Source organism: Salmo salar, chromosome 19 (genome assembly GCF_965601325.2).
Source record: "Salmo salar chromosome 19, fSalSal1, whole genome shotgun sequence".
Classification (NCBI taxonomy): domain Eukaryota; kingdom Metazoa; phylum Chordata; class Actinopteri; order Salmoniformes; family Salmonidae; genus Salmo; species Salmo salar.
In genome coordinates, this window is record NC_138309.1 from 82675316 (window position 1) to 82692742 (window position 17427).

The window sequence follows — 17427 nt, forward strand, 5'->3', positions numbered from 1 at the left end:
TATTAGAATAAAGTCTGTAGTAATCTGCTATTAGAATAAAGTCTGTAGTAATCTGCTATTAGAATAACGTCTGTAGTAATCTGCTATAATAGTAAAGTCTGTAGTAATCTGCTATAATAGTAAAGTCTGTAGTAATCTGCTATAATAGTAAAGTCTGTAGTAATCTGCTATAATAGTAAAGTCTGTAGTAATCTGCTATAATAGTAAAGTCTGTAGTAATCTGCTATAATAGTAAAGTCTGTAGTAATCTGCTATAATAGTAAAGTCTGTAGTATTCTGCTATTAGAATAAAGTCTGTAGTATTCTGCTATAATAGTAAAGTCTGTAGTAATCTGCTATAATAGTAAAGTCTGTAGTAATCTGCGATAATAGTAAAGTCTGAAGTAATCTGCTATTAGAATAAAGTCTGTAGTAATCTGCTATAATAGTAAAGTCTGTAGTAATCTGCTATAATAGTAAAGTCTGTAGTAATCTGCTATTATAGTAAAGTCTGTAGTAATCTGCTATAATAGTAAAGTCTGTAGTAATCTGCTATAATAGTAAAGTCTGTAGTAATCTGCTATAATAGTAAAGTCTGTAGTAATCTGCTATAATAGTAAAGTCTGTAGTAATCTGCTATTAGAATAAAGTCTGTAGTTATCTGCTATTAAAATAAAGTCTGTAGTAATCTGCTATTAGAATAAAGTCTGTAGTAATCTGCTATTAGAATAAAGTCTGTAGTATTCTGCTATAATAGTAAAGTCTGTAGTAATCTGCTATAATAGTAAAGTCTGTAGTAATCTGCTAATAGAATAAAGTCTGTAGTAATTTGCTATAATAGTAAAGTCTGTAGTAATCTGTTATAATAGTAAAGTCTGTAGTAATCTGCTATTAGAATAAAGTCTGTAGTAATCTGCTATAATAGTAAAGTCTGAAGTAATCTGCTATTAGAATAAAGTCTGTAGTAATCTGCTATAATAGTAAAGTCTGTAGTAATCTGCTATAATAGTAAAGTCTGTAGTAATCTGCTATTATAGTAAAGTCTGTAGTAATCTGCTATTATAATAAAGTCTGTAGTAATCTGCTATTAGAATAAAGTCTGTAGTAATCTGCTATTAGAATAAAGTCTGTAGTATTCTGCTATAATAGCAAAGTCTGTAGTAATCTGCTATAATAGTAAAGTCTGTAGTAATCTGCTATAATAGTAAAGTCTGTAGTAATCTGCTATTAGAATAAAGTCTGTAGTAATCTGCTATAATAGTAAAGTCTGTAGTAATCTGTTATAATAGTAAAGTCTGTAGTAATCTGCTATTAGAATAAAGTCTGTAGTAATCTGCTATAATAGTAAAGTCTGTAGTAATCTGCTATTAGAATAAAGTCTGTAGTAATCTGCTATTAGAATAAAGTCTGTAGTAATCTGCTATAATAGTAAAGTCTGTAGTAATCTGCTATAATAGTAAAGTCTGTAGTAATCTGCTATAATAGTAAAGTCTGTAGTAATCTGCTATTAGAATAAAGTCTGTAGTAATCTGCTATTAGAATAAAGTCTGTAGTAATCTGCTATTAGAATAAAGTCTGTAGTAATCTGCTATTAGAATAAAGTCTGTAGTAATCTGCTATAATAGTAAAGTCTGTAGTATTCTGCTTTTAGAATAAAGTCTGTAGTAATCTGCTATTAGAATAAAGTCTGTAGTAATCTGCTATAATAGTAAAGTCTGTAGTAATCTGCTATTAGAATAAAGTCTGTAGTATTCTGCTATAATAGTCATGTCTGTAGTAATCTGCTATTAGAATAAAGTCTGTAGTAATCTGCTATAATAGTAAAGTCTGTAGTAATCTGCTATTATAGTAAAGTCTGTAGTAATCTGCTATTATAATAAAGCCTGTAGCAATGTGATATAATAAAAGTCTGGATTGGTGTAAAGATTACTAAAGGGATAGTTCAGCCAATTTACTAAATTAAACATTGGTTTCCTTACCCTGCAAACAGGGGCGGAGCCAGAGGGGTGTCCGGGGTGGCACTGGACACCCCTGACATCTGATTGGCCACCCCGGGTGCCACCCCAAAATGTAATTCGCTACTGGCAGTTTGATGCTGACTGACATCTCATTTCACCTCTTGTTGAAAGAAGCATTTATTTTGAAGTTTTTGAATTGAGGACGAGGAAGAGAGAATATTAACGTTGGTTGCGAGATACAGGAGAATAAGAATAAGAAGAACATACAGAAGAAGAAGAGAGAATATTTCCACAGCTCCACAAGCTCTTTTCGTGATTGGCGAAAGCATCATATTTGAAGTAAGTTTAAAGGTTTAGCATTTGGTTTAGGTTTCCTGACCAACTTTTACAAAAGTTGAGTCGCTGTGTAAGTTAACGTTAGACCTTTGTCTCCATTAACAGACAGTTAATCAGATAAGAGAGATCGGTTCCCAATTTAGCCTAACATTATGTTTACATCTGTACTAGTAATACACGCATATACAGTGCAGTGTCGTAAGTTACAGTATACAAATGTTTAGCTAATGTGGGGTAGCTAGTAGGCTACAGCTGTCAGTGTTCAGCAAGTTAACATTCAGCAATTTGAAATCCATTAACTCAGTTAGATTTTCGTACTTCAACTCAAAACAAACAATTGTTATTATCAATCTATTAACGTTACTCAAACGATTACCACAATTTGCAGATAGCCTGTTTGCTATCATAAAGGTGTTAGAAATTATAGCTAGCTAAGTTACTTACTGCAGAGTAGGGCTAGCCATAATCTAACTAGTAATTTAGGCATGGTAGTTGATTTTAAGGTACAGTTATGATAATGGGGATTTGTATTTAAGATTGAGATTGGACTAAAATGTGGGTAATTGAATGCTTCGATTTTTGTCTTATTTTTGCATAGGGTCAGTTAAACATGAAAAGAAAGGGAGAGATATTAGACTTGTGTTCCAAAAGGACCCAATGGTAGGCCAGGCCTATACTTTAAACTACACATTTTAGTTAGCAGCTGTTAGTATATAATATTGTGGATCCCTTAATTCTACATTTCCATAGCGATATGACACATTATTTAACATGTATTTCAGACATTTCAAGATCTAGAGAAGAGGGTCCTGTACAGCCGTGTTTGAAAACATTTCCCAGAACTCAGCATGGCACTAGGAAAAGGGCTTTCAACAGCTCCTGGTATAAGGACAATTCATGGCTTGAATATTCTATAAATCAAGATTCGACTTATTGTTTCGCCTGTAGGCATTTTTCTCTGCCCAATACACCTGAATCTGCCTTCACATCACAGTCAGGTTTTTGCAACTGGAAACAGGCGCTGTTTAAAGATTCTGGGTTTAAGCTCCATTCGAAGGCAGAGCATCATATCAATGCTATGCATGCTTGGAATCAGCATAAAATGGCTATTGACAGAAACTCATCAATGTTAGATGTCATAAATGAGGACCGGAAAAAGAAAGTGGAGGAAAACTGTACTGACATTAAAACAATTGCAGATGTGCTCCTATAAACTGCCACTCAAAATATAGCGCAGAGAGGTCATCGAGAGTCTGATGACTCTCACAACAAGGGTCATTTTTGGACAATCTTAGAAGAAATAGCAAAGCATGACCCTCTCATAGAGAAAAGGAAGAATGCATGTGGCAATGCTAAGTACACAAGCCACCAAATCCAGAAGGAAGTTCTTGAGGGCTGAGCTGAGATGTTACAACGTTAAATAATAAGAGAAGTAAAAGAAAGTGAAGTTTTTAGTGTAATTGCAGATGAAACCAAAGATTTAAAGAAAAAATAACGAACGTCTTCAGTTGTGAGGTACTATTACAATGGGGGCATCCACGAAAGCTTTTTACACTTTCAGCCAGCTGAAAGCTTAGATGTAGCAGGTCTCACAAAAATGATAATTGATTGCCTTGAAAAACATGGTCTGGACTACAGAAATAATCTTGTGGGGCAAGGCTATGGTGCATCCGTCATGAGCGGAAAGCATTCTGGTGTGTCTGCACGGATTAAAAACAGTGAAAGATTTGCATTTTATGTGCACTGTAATGCACATTGTTTGAATTTGGTTCTTGTCGATGCTGTAAAATCAGTGCCTGAGGCAAGGGCTGTGGATCTAGTAGGTGCCCTTACAGACACATTACAGGACTACAGAAGTGAGGGTTACTTTGGAGAACTATGGAAAGAGGTTGAAGAGATTGCAGAGCACTGCAAAATAAGTGTACAAACAGTGTGAAAAACAAGCTTAAGATTTCACGACTCATTGATGATGAGCGCTGTAGGACAGAAAAATAGTGACCAAGTGATGGTGAGAGCTTCCAAAGAGCTATCTTTTATCAGGTGCTAGCAGGGGTGAAAATCTGATATCAACTTTGGAGGGGACAATTACATGAAATTTTCTCAAGAGCAATTCCTGAGGGGGACACCAAAAGTAGTGCTGTAACACATAGCCTACATTGTAATATGGTAAATGTATATTGAGGAACCAAAGAAATAAGGTGTTTGCCGTACTCCTAACTACCGGTACCCAAAACTACACAACTAATCACAACAGCAATACCATTGCCTTTAACAAATCTTAGTTCAGTCACCAGTTTAAGTTGAGAGTGGGGGTATCCATGGCATTTTCCAATTATGTTCCTATTTTACAAGTAAAAAAAATGGAGAACCTTTCATAATGTTGCCAAACAAAGACTCAACAAACTTACCTGAGACTCCCTGTCTCTGCCAGTCTGTCCCTGCATATCTGTCCCCAACTCTGCTGTCTGTGTGCCATCTGTTGCCTGCTCTGCCTAATGACATCATTGTGAAACATTTCCATTAGAATTTCATTTCTTTCTTATGAACATTTTATCAACTAGTCTTTGAGATATTAGGCTACTAGGGTTCTTACTTTGCGTTTTGGTGTACTGAAAAATACTCTGATGTCCGTCTTTTATTTTTCTGCCATTTTTCTACCTGGCTGGCTGGCTACACACACACACAGTGTGTAGGTTATTTACAGTAGGAGATGGGCTTCTATCATCTTATCTTTTATCATTCTATTTGGGCTTCGATCTAAAAGGTAGCTAGCAAATGTGAAATGGATTAAAATGACAAGAGTTGACAGCTGTATGAGTTCACCATTTACACAACATATGCTGCAACCTTTTGTAATTTTAATAGTTTGTTTCATATTGGCTCGCTTCCAACAATAGCTGAATTTGCAAAGCTAGCAAGCACCAATTCCGTTTCAGTGGTGTTTGCTATAATCTTTGCTTTACTTGGGTTAAATAAAGGTGAAATAAAATAAATAAATAAAAGTTCCCTTGCGACAATTTAGCTTTTGCATCGAGACCATTAAATATATTTAAGACAATGGTAGAAGAGAGTGTAGTTCTGTTCAGTTTGGACTTCAGTTTATCGCTAACCTTATCACAGGGACTTTGAAGCACTAACTTACATCATCTGCATGCTGATCTTGGAATAAATTGACGATAGCAAAGATTCCATCTTTGACGAGGCCACATAAATGGAATAGGTACTAGCTAGCTTAATAGTTAATATTTGCGTGCTAGCTCTGCATATTCAGCTAGTGTGTGTGCGCGATTGACTGGATTAACCTCACGTCAGTTACGTTCATTGAGTGCCTTTCAGACAGTGGATACGACCCCTCTGTTACCTTGCCAACTAAGGAACTGGCAGTGGATCAAACCATTGTGAGGCAAAGGGTGGGGGGGGTCACAATCTTTTGAAACTTAAAAATGCGCTATTAAGTGTCTATAATCAGCACAATTGCTTTCATTGCGTATTATTAATATTATTTAAATTACTGTTGTGCTTGACAGTCTCACAGCTGAGCTGCAGAGGCCGTTTTTCAAATTAGAATTGTGAGATAATGCAAGGAGTCCAGTCTCTCAACCCAAAGAGTACAACATTCTTGAATGAGGAGCCTCTGTTTGCCTTTGCTCAAACCTTTGAGTCAGATTTAGAGGACCTCAAACATGAGGTTCATCAAACCAAGCGGCTTCTTGATAGGAGAGAGAAAAGTGGAAGGCACAGACCGTCTACTCTCCTTGACTTGTTGTGTTTCTAGAACCTTTCTAGAACCTTCCATGAGACCATACTGATGGGCACCAAAATAGTTTTTATTTTTCAAGCCCATTTCTACTTGATACCTGGTATGTCAAATTGCAGTGTGTTTTTTTTGTAAATTAACTTTTTTGTAAATAAAATATTACGTAACACACAAATGCTATCTTGTCTCTTTGGTGCTTGAGCTTTATTTTCTGAAAATCAGAGTTATGGACTCGAGTCACATGACTAGGACTCGAGTCACAAATATGATGACTTGCAACTCGACTTTGACTTTAACACCAATGACTCGTGACTTGACTTGGACTTGAGCCTTATGACTCGACCTGACTTGATACCCTCCCCAAGCCCAAATATTAAAAATGATTCTATTAAAAAAAGTGTGCAGCGCATCAACTCTTCATTTAACGGATTACAGTTTGAATCGGACAGCAGCCAATCAAATTGTGCCAGCTGAGAAAAAGTTGTGCATGGCAGTGCAGAGGAACGTCGGCGGGTGAATTCAGATGGAGCCCTTGGAAAGATGATACCCAAAATTATTATTTTCGGATATAAATACGACGCTGTATCAACAGAAAATGGATTGCAACTTGCAAAACATGCGGGAAGAAAATGACAGATGGAGGCGCAACAATTTCCAACTTTGTTCGACATTTGAAGCTGCACAAAGAACGGTAAGTCATGGCTAATATAGCCGACAGCTATATATTTTATTACTTTACTAGTGTATCATGTAGGCTAATGTAACGTTAAATCAATGAGCCTCCACACAGTCAGTCAGTGCGGGAACGTGATCATTGCACCCAAGATTGAGCTTAGCCTAGTGGTTGGAGCGTTGGACTAGTAACTGAAAGGTTGCAAGTTTGAATCCCTGAGCTGACAAGGTACAAATCTGTCGTTCTGCCCCTGAGCAAGGCAGTTAACCCACTGTTCCTAGGCCGTCATTGTAAATAACAATTTGTTCTTAACTGACTTGCCTAGTTAAAAAAAAAAAAAGAGTTTATATATGCAGCCCAATTCTCATCTTTTAACAAAGTATTGGCAAAAGATCTGATCTGACTGGTTAAAAGACCAATAATTGGAGAAAAATCTCTGAATTGACAACCTGTGTTGTGCTGCCTGTGTGATCGCAGCCAGTGAGGTACAGCTCTTATTCTAGCCACAGTCTGTAGCCTACTTGAACAACAACCAAGCTCATATCTAGTGGGACACAGGTGGCCTATGGTATCTTTGTATAAAATATTCAATAGCATCTTCAGCATGGGAAACTCCTGGTACTCTGAATGAGACCTCATCTCATTCAGTCCTCTCATACGTGGAAAAAGAAACAAACACTTGAATAACAAATAAGGCAATTTACTGGGAAACAAATGCTATTGCTACCCACAAATGATTGATCTATTTTGATTTTGTGCCTGGATAAGACACAGCCAAAACATCTGTGTCTCCGCCTCAGTACGTGAGTGCTGTTTGCTTTCTCAGGAATGGGGAAATGTGGGGATTTGGTTCACACCCATAAAGGAGGCCAGAGATCCAGGCAAGCAGACATTGTTTCAGGAATAGTATCGTGGTAGAACTGCATGTACAAGTACTCGTGCATCATAACACTGTCTGACAGGTGGTGAAAGGTCTGAGGTTTTGCCTGGGGGGGAGACTGAGGACTCAATACTGGAGACGGCCATGAGGAGCTGAAGGACAGGCATTTCTCCCTTAACACCTTCAGGTTGATTGATCACACACACACACACAAATTAGGGAAGTCATTCAACCCAGGGTTCAACTAAAAGACAATACATCCAGTGTAGATATAGGGTTACACGCTTCGGTTGATTTTATAATGTTACGAACCGGCTCTGAGTTCGCAACAAAAGGGAGACAACGTGGAGACAAGGAGCATCAAAATATATATTTATTAACTAAAGTAACTAAATAATTAACAATGGCATGTGTAATCAGTAGTGTAAGTGAGTGTTTTGCATACCTGAATGTAATAATGCAGGGTGTTGAAAGGTGCCAAAGCAAATAACCAAAAAGCCACAAAACTACACAACCAAAATCAACAAAGTGTCTGCATGGAGAGAGTTCCCCTTAATGACTGTGGAAGAGGTCTATTTATCCTGGGACCCAGCCGGGCCCAGGTGCTTCCCATTTAGCTGACGACCCTTCCAACTCCGCCCACCGGCATCCTAATAAGGAAACAAGAACAAAGTGAGAGAATACGGCAGACAGTGGGAGGGTCGTCACACCCCCCCCATAAAACCGGGGACCAACAAGGGCCCCGGAACAACGTACCAGCCTCTGCGTCCCAAATTGACACAGGCCTCTGCGTCCCAAATTTATGAGGGGTTACATGTTCACCTTCCACTTGCCCCAGCCAACCTCCTTCTCCCCAGACCTCAGCAACCTTTGTGCACAGGAAGCAAAATTTAAGAGGAAAGGAGAACACAAGACCAGGAGGGAACAGACAGGAAAGTTAGAACATGACAAAACCAAACAATGGTCAGTCACATAACACTCAGGAACAGGGCGCACAAGAGACCACATCAGCTACAAACGCAAACAACATCTCCCAACGGTTCATAGTCACTTCTCAACGGTTGTCATTTCCCAACGATTCATAGTCACTAAACTCATAACCGAATACGAGTACAGACCAGAGGGTGTAAAGGCAAAAATGTCATGTGCCCTACTCGTCAGTGGCACCTGCCAATAGCATAATAACAGGTCAAATTTGCTCACAAACTTAGCTGCGCCGACTTGATCAACGCAGTCCTCCCTCCGAGGAAGAGGAAATTAATCTGGCTTAGTGACTCCGTTTACCTTACGGTGGTCCGTTCCATCCGGTTTACTGACCAAGATACAGGGAGAAGCCCAACTGGAGAAAGAAGGCTCTGCTATCTTACTCTCCAGCATGTACCTGACCTCAGCATCCAGACAACGCAGTTTCTCTACAGAAACTCTATAGAACCGCTGACGAATGTGGTCAGCATCTCCAATGTCAATATCATGCTCTATCAAGTTTGTACGTGTAGGTGTCACAGAATACAAACCTGGAATTTTCCGAATCAGACCAACCAGCTCTTTCCGCCCGTCAACAGGTAGCTGAGTAAAAGGGCTATCCAAAATATCCAGTGTCTCTGAATTTTTCAATCTACCCTGCAGTATACAATCATCGGGACCAGGAACATTTTCGTCCTCATGCACAGACCTAGCATTGCAAGAACCAAAGGAAGTAACGCTATCAGCCAAATGAACAGGTTTACCATCCTCTGTAGACTTCCACTTTCGCATCAGAACATCCTCTTGGAGAAAATAACCATGTGCGACATCTCCCAAGTGTTCCACAGGCACAATTTGGTCACGCAACTCTTCTAATGTGGGGTCAGTCCGTGGCGCATTGATTAGATCGGAGCGGAATACAGATAACGGGATAACAGGGAAAACAGTGATAGACTTCTTTGTGGTATTCTCATTTACCGGAGCAGGGACCAAGTCACCATGGCTCATAGACCGCGTCACTGCACCCGCAGAGAACACCGCTGGGAAACTCTGCGCACTCTCATCAGGAATCCCTACAATTGACGGTTTAGTGGAAAACACTAGAGATGTAAACACGACAGGCCACACACGCTCACCAGCCAAGTTATTCCCAAGGATAACGTCGATACCCTCAATAGGCAACGAAGGACGCACCCCCACAACAACCTCACCTTTCACCAGTCCACAATCCAATATCAGTTTATGCAATGGAACTCACAGATTGTTCAAACCTATTCCCCTAATTAGAACACTATTCCCAGAATCAGTCTCAGCAGAGAAAGGTAACACAGATTCCAACACAAACGATTCCGAGGCACCTGTGTCTCGTAGGATCTTCACTGGCACTAGGTTCTTACTTCCTAACATAGACACAAAACCCTCCATAATGAAAGGTAAATAGCCTGGGTCAATACGGACTTTCACATGCCCATGGGCCTGAGACAATGTGTCAGGCGTAAACTGATGTGGAACACACGCAGCTAACGCCGTAGGCCTACACTTAACGTTAACACACGTACTGAATTTACCCCTAGACCTGAGAACCGGACATTCGTTTTTCCAATGACCTGAGCCTTGACAGTAGTGACACTCTTGACCAAAGTCAGTTTTACCACGGGAGTCAGGCTCAACCCTAGTTGAATAAAACTCTGCCCGTGAACCAGAGTATCTCGGTGAGCGAGGCCCAAATCTCTCCGAACGCCCCCACTCACTCCAAGTACGGGGTTCTACAAAAACACTTTTGTGAGTCAAAACATATTCGTCCGCCAAAACCGCAGCTTCAGCAACAGTCTTTACTTTTCGTTCGTTAATATACGTCGCTATATGACCAGGGATTGTGTCCTTAAATTGCCCTAGCATAATCAGATCACACAGCCCTTGAAAAGTCATAACCGCAGAGGCGGAACACCAGCGATTAAACTGTGAAGATAATTTTCGCGCAAACTCAACATGAGTCTGCCTATCATCCCTTTCTAAAGTTCTAAATCGTTGGCGGTAAGCCTCAGGAACTTTGTAAATCTGTAACACCGCCATTTTAACCTTATCATAACTGACACTGTCGGCTACACTAAGAGCTGAATATACTTCCTGCGCTTTACCAGTCAGCACACACTGCAACATTAAAGTGCGGTCAGAATCAGGCCAACTCCTAGCGTCAGCAACACGCTCAAACAACGAGAAGCCTCAGGGTCCTTTTCATTAAACTGAGGCAACAACCGTAAATTCCCAACAATGTCAAATGTGTCCGGGGCACGCCCAAAAGAGGAACGACTCCTAAGTAAATCTGCGTCACCTTCCCAGAGCAAACTCTCCCCTGAGAGCTTTCCTTCCCTAACCAACTCTAGTCGCTCTTGTTGCAGCTTGATTTTAGCACGCTCCATATCCTGTTTAAATTCCAATTCCTTTTCATATTTTAACCGATCATGCTCTAGCTGTAACAGAAGCAGCTCTTTCTGCTGTTCAAAAAGAAGACTAGGACTAACCGATGGAGCGGTAATTGTAACATATCGGGGAGACGGCGAGTCCTCAGCAGAGGCTGCCCCAGTGGTATCTTCAAGAATACCACTCATCAGATTGGCTTTCAATATTAACCTAATAGAATTTTTTTAACGTTTATCACTAATTTCAACCTTATAGTGTTCAGCAACCTTCAACAGCTGTTCTTTAGTACATACATCTAACAGTTCCTTTGATGGAAAGCGAATGAACTCATCTACTTTAGACGCCATAGTCAGAAAAATTCTCACTCAACCCCTCTACTGAGCACACCAGACCACAAAAAGAGAAAATACAATCACACCGGGCACCACAGAAAAGAGATGAGAAATGGAGCTTCCCCAAAATCTACAATAACTCAACCCTAGTCTTCATGCAGATTTGCGGTGGGTAATTATGCACTGTAGCCCACTGGCAAGGAAGTAACCCCCCAGTACGCTGGTAGATTCCCCCAAGCCACAGATGTGCCCCCGAGACAACTGCTCAGTCCACAGACACCACAAAAATAACAAACATTAACAATGCCCAACATATTCCAAAAATGAAACACGTCGCTAAGCCTATCAGGGGAAAAAGGTTATAGTTCCGGGTAGTAAGTTTCACTACCCTATCCAAATCTCCCACCAAGGTACACAGCTGATTGTACTCACCTCCTCAGACCAACATCCCAACAGCAAGTAGAACAAGCGTTTCCAGGCTAGGCAGGGGCCTGGAAACTAACCAATGTATTCTCTCCAACACAGCACACAAACCAAACAAACAAAGGCAACCAATACTGAGCACCAAACTCAAACTAACAAACAAAGCACCTCAATTTAACATACCTCCATGTTTTCTCCCAAACACAAGTTCAAGATCCCGGACGAGCCCCCACTTGTTACGAACCGGCTCTGAGTTCGCAACAAAAGGGAGACAACGTGGAGACAAGGAGTATCAAAATATATATTTATTAACTAAAGTAACTAAATAATTAACAATGGCGTGTGTAATCAGTAGTGTAAGTGAGTGTTTTGCATACCTGAATGTAATAATGCAGGGTGTTGAAAGGTGCCAAAGCAAATAACCAAAAAGCCACAAAACTACACAACCAAAATCAACAAAGTGTCTGCATGGAGAGAGTCCCCCTTAATGACTGTGGAAGAGGTCTATTTATCCTGGGACCCAGCCGGGCCCAGGTGCTTCCCATTTAGCTGACGACCCTTCCAACTCCGCCCACCGGCATCCTAATAAGGAAACAAGAACAAAGTGAGAGAATACGGCAGACAGTGGGAGGGTCGTCACAATAATTTATGATGTTAATAGTTGATATGTTGGATTCACATCTCTATCTCAAACAAAAATCTAAGTTTAAGAATAGGACTAAATCAAATCAAACTTATTTAAAGTTAGATTTAATTTAGTCCTATTCTTTAATTTAGATTTTTGGTTGAAATAGAGATGTGAATCCAACATATTAATTATTAATTTGTAGACAAACTGAAATTAAAGTCAGACTAAGTCAGTGGCACAAAATATACATCTCCTTCAAATGTTGATATTTGGTTGCATTGACAATAAAAAACAATTCAAAATGACTATTGCAATACAGTATATAGACTTTTAACTTGTCGACAAGTTAACAAATGATATGTTGGATTCATGTCTCCAACTAAACCAAAAATACAAGTAAAAGAATAGGATTAAGCCACTGGATTAAGCCACTGTCTCAGATGAAACTATCCAAGCACTAGAAACATCTCCTTTAAATGTTGATATTTGGTTGCGTTTTCAACCTAAAACAATTTGATAGCCTTAACCTTAGGCTATTTACAAAAGTGATATCTTACAAACTAATGTACAGTTGAAGTTGGAAGTTTACATACACTTAGAGTCGAGTCATTAAAACTTGTTTTTCAACCACTCTAACAAACTATAGTTTTGGCAAGATGGTTAGGACATCTACTTTGTGCATGACAAAAGTAAATTCTCTAACAATTGTTTACAGACAGATTATTTAACTTATAATTCACTGTATCACAATTCCAGTGGTTCAGAAGTTTACATACACTAAGTTGACTGTGCCTTTAAACAGCTTGGAAAATTCCAGAAAATGATGTCATGGCTTTAGAAGCTTCTGATAGGCTAATTAACATAATTTGAGTCAATTGTACCTGTGGATGTATTTCAAGGCCTACCTTCAAACTCAGTGCCTCTTTGCTTGACATCATGGGAAAATCAAAAGAAATCAGCCAAGACCTCAGAAAAAAAATTGTAGATCTCCACAAGTCTGGTTCATCCGTGGAAGCAATTTCCAAATGCCTGAAGGTATCACGTTCATCTGTACAAACAATAGTAAGCAAGTATAAACACCATGGGACCACGCAGCCATCATACCGCTCAGGAAGGAGACACGTTCTGTCTCCTAGAGATGAACATACTTTGGTGCGAAAAGTGCAAATCAATCCCAGAACAACAGCAAAGGACCTTGTGAAGATGCTGGAGGAAACGGGTACAAAAGTATCTATATACACAGTAAAACAAGTCCTTTATCGACATAACCTGAAAGGCCACTCAGCAAGGAAAAAGCCACTACTCCACAAACCGCCATAAATAAAGCCAGACTACGGTTTGCAACTGCACATGGGGACAAATATCGTACTTTTTGGAGAAATGTCCTCTGGTCTGGTGAAACAAAAATATAACTGTATGGCCATAATGACCATCATTATGTTTGGAGGAAAAAGGGGGAGGCTTGCAAGCCGAAGAACACCATCCCAACCGTGAAGCATGGGGGTGGCAGCATCATGTTGTGGTGGTGCTTTGCTGCAGGAGGGACTGGTACACTTCACAAAATAGATGGCATCATGAGGCAGGAAAATTATGTGGATATATTCAAGCAACATCTCAAGACATCAGTCAGGATGTTAAAGCTTGGTCGCAAATGGGTCTTCCAAATGGACAATAACCCCAAACATACTTCCAATGTTGTGGCAAAATGGCTTAAGGACAACAAAGTCAAGGTATTGGAGTGGCCATCACAAAGCCCTGGCCTCAACCCTATAGAAAATTTGTGGGCAGAACTGAAAAAGTGTGTGCGAGCAAGGAGCCCTACAAACCTGACTCAGTTACACCAGCTCTGTCAGGAGGAATGGGCCAAAATTCACCCAACTTATTGTGGGAAGCTTGTGGAAGGCTACCCGAAACATTTGACCCAAGTTAAACAATTTAAAGGCAATGCTACCAAATACTAATTGAGTGTATGTAAACCTCTGACCCACTGGGAATGAAATAAATCATTCTCTGTACTACTATTCTGACATTTCACATTCTTAAAATAAAGTGGTGATCCTAACTGACCTAAGACAGGGAATTTTTACTAGGATTCTGTCACGTTCGTCATATGAAGGAGACCAAGGCGCAGCGTGGGTATCGTTCCACATCTTTATTTATATGTGAAACTATACAAGACATACAATAAACTATAAACAAAACAACAAACCGTGACAAAGGGTTGCAACATGCACTAACTCAAAATAATCTCCCACAAACACAAGTGGGAAAAACAACTACTTAAATATGATCCCCAATTAGAGACAATAATGACCAGCTGCCTCTAATTGGGAATCATACGAAAACCCCAACATAGAAAAAAGAAACAAAAACACAACATAGAAAATTTAAACTAGACAAAACCCTCCAGTCACGCCCTGACCTACCCTACCATAGAAAAATACGAGTTCGCTATGGTCAGGACATGACAGATTAAATGTCAGAAATTGTGAAAAACTGAGTTTAAATGTATTTGGCTAAGGTGTATGTAAACTTCCGACTTCAACTGTAACAGTTTTTATTCAATCTTAAAATTAGTAACTCATACATGTCCACATTTTAAGTTTACTGTACCTATAAAAGTCTTATTGTGTAATCATAGCAAGTGTGCATGGTCAAGATAGCATGCAAAGGTTGCACTTTTATGGAGATCTTCACATTATAAATACCAAAACAGAATCTCCAACAGCATTGATCACTTGCACCGTGTACTTTTAATGTACTCTCAACTGCAATCCAGGTCATTTGGTTCCGCTATTAGACGAAGCGTGGTAATAACAAGTTTGACATTGTATTCCCATTTCAACTTTGTTGTGTCTTTAATTTGTTGAAAGTGCAGTGATAACACATTTAGATTACTACTAAAACATAGAAAGTCCCAGAGGGAATGTTCTTGGGGGGAGCAGCAGGGGGGGGGGGGGGAGTGAGAAGTGAATGAAACAATAATAGGGGATGGGCAACATTGATGGGGGTGGGGGCCACAGTGGCTCGCGGGTCCCCTTATTTTAGCAGCCCTCCTCTTGACATCCAAGAGAAAACGTTGAAGTTAAACAGTTAATTTCCTGCAATTCTACACATTTTGCCATAAGGTGAAGGTGGAGACAAATGTTTGCAGTTGTTAATAAGAGTATTTGATGAAGCCGCATATCGTCGCTGACTAACACATCAGCAGTAACATTCCACCATGACAGCTTCACTGCAGTAACGTTGCGCTGGCTAAAAGGAAAATAACTGTTTAAAGAACATGTAGGACTCTTGTCTGTCTGTCAGGCTTTTGTCACATCTAATTCCCATGTCAACGAGTGGCCCAGACCTTTTCGTGTGGTGCGGCGTGCAAATCTGTACATGAGAGACGGGTGGACATCAGGGGCGGAAATCCCGGGGGGGACGGGGGGGACACGACCCCCCCATCCTGGGAAAAATATGATTTGTCCCCCCCAATATATCACTGAAACATAACTCTGTAATTTAAATAATATTAATAATACGCAATGAAAGCAATTGTGCTGATTATAGACACTTAATAGCGCGTTTTTAAGTTTCAAAAGATTGCAACCCCCCCACCCTTTGCCTCACAATGGTTTGATCCACTGCCAGTTCCTTAGCTTGCTAGGTAACAGAGAGGTCGTATCTACTGTCTGAAAGGCACTCAATGCACGTAACTGACGTGAGGTTAATCCAGTCAATCGCGCACACACACTAGCTGAATATGCAGAGCTAGCGCGCAAATATGAACTATTAAGCTAGCTAGTACCGATTCCATTTATGTGGCGTCGTCAAAGATGGAATCAGCATGCAGATGATGTAAGTTAGTGCTTGAAAGTCCCTGTGATAAGGTTAGCGATAAACTGAAATCCAAACTGAACAGAACTACACTCTCTTCTTCCATTGTCTTAAATATATTTAATGGTCTCGTTGCAAAAGCTAAATTGTCGCAAGTGAACTTTTATTTATTTATTTTATTTCACCTTTATTTAACCCGGGTAGCAAAGATTATAGCAAACACCACTGAAACTGAATTGGTGCTCGCTAGCTTTGCAAATTCAGCTATTGTTGGAAGCCAGCCAATATGAAACAAACTATTAAAATTACAAAAGGTTGCAGCATATGTTGTGTAAATGGTGAACTCATACAGCTGTCAACTCTTGTCATTTTAATCCATTTCACATTTGCTAGCTACCTTTTAGATCGAAGCCCAAATAGAATGATAAAAGATAAGATGATAGAAGCCCATCTCCTACTGTAAATAACCTACACACTGTGTGTGTGTGTAGCCAGCCAGCCAGGTAGAAAAATGGCAGAAAAATAAAAGACGGACATCAGAGTATTTTTCAGTACACCAAAACGCAAAGTAAGAACCCTAGTAGCCTAATATCTCAAAGACTAGTTGATAAAATGTTCATAAGAAAGAAATGAAATTCTAATGGAAATGTTTCACAATGATGTCATTAGGCAGAGCAGGCAACAGATGGCACACAGACAGCAGAGTTGGGGACAGATATGCAGGGACAGACTGGCAGAGACAGGGAGTCTCAGGTAAGTTTGTTGAGTCTTTGTTTGGCAACATTATGAAAGGTTCTCAATTTTTTTTACTTGTAAAATAGGAACATAATTGGAAGATGCCATGGATACCCCCACTCTCAACTTAAACTGGTGACTGAACTAAGATTTGTTAAAGGCAATGGTATTGCTGTTGTGATTAGTTGTGTAGTTTTGGGTACCGGTAGTTAGGAGTACGGCAAACACCTTATTTCTTTGGTTCCTCAATATACATTTACCATATTACAATGTAGGCTATGTGTTACAGCACTACTTTTGGTGTCCCCCTCAGGAATTGCTCTTGAGAAAATGTCATGTAATTGTCCCCTCCAAAGTTGATATCAGATTTTCGCCCCTGGTGGACATATCACCGCAACCATGCATTAATAACGGTGTTATCAAACTGTTCTCATGGCACCGTTAACCCGGCCCTCTTGTGACCGGTGGGCTTTATCCCGTCTGCGCATGCCCAGTATGTAGTGCGTGTGAGCATAGGGCC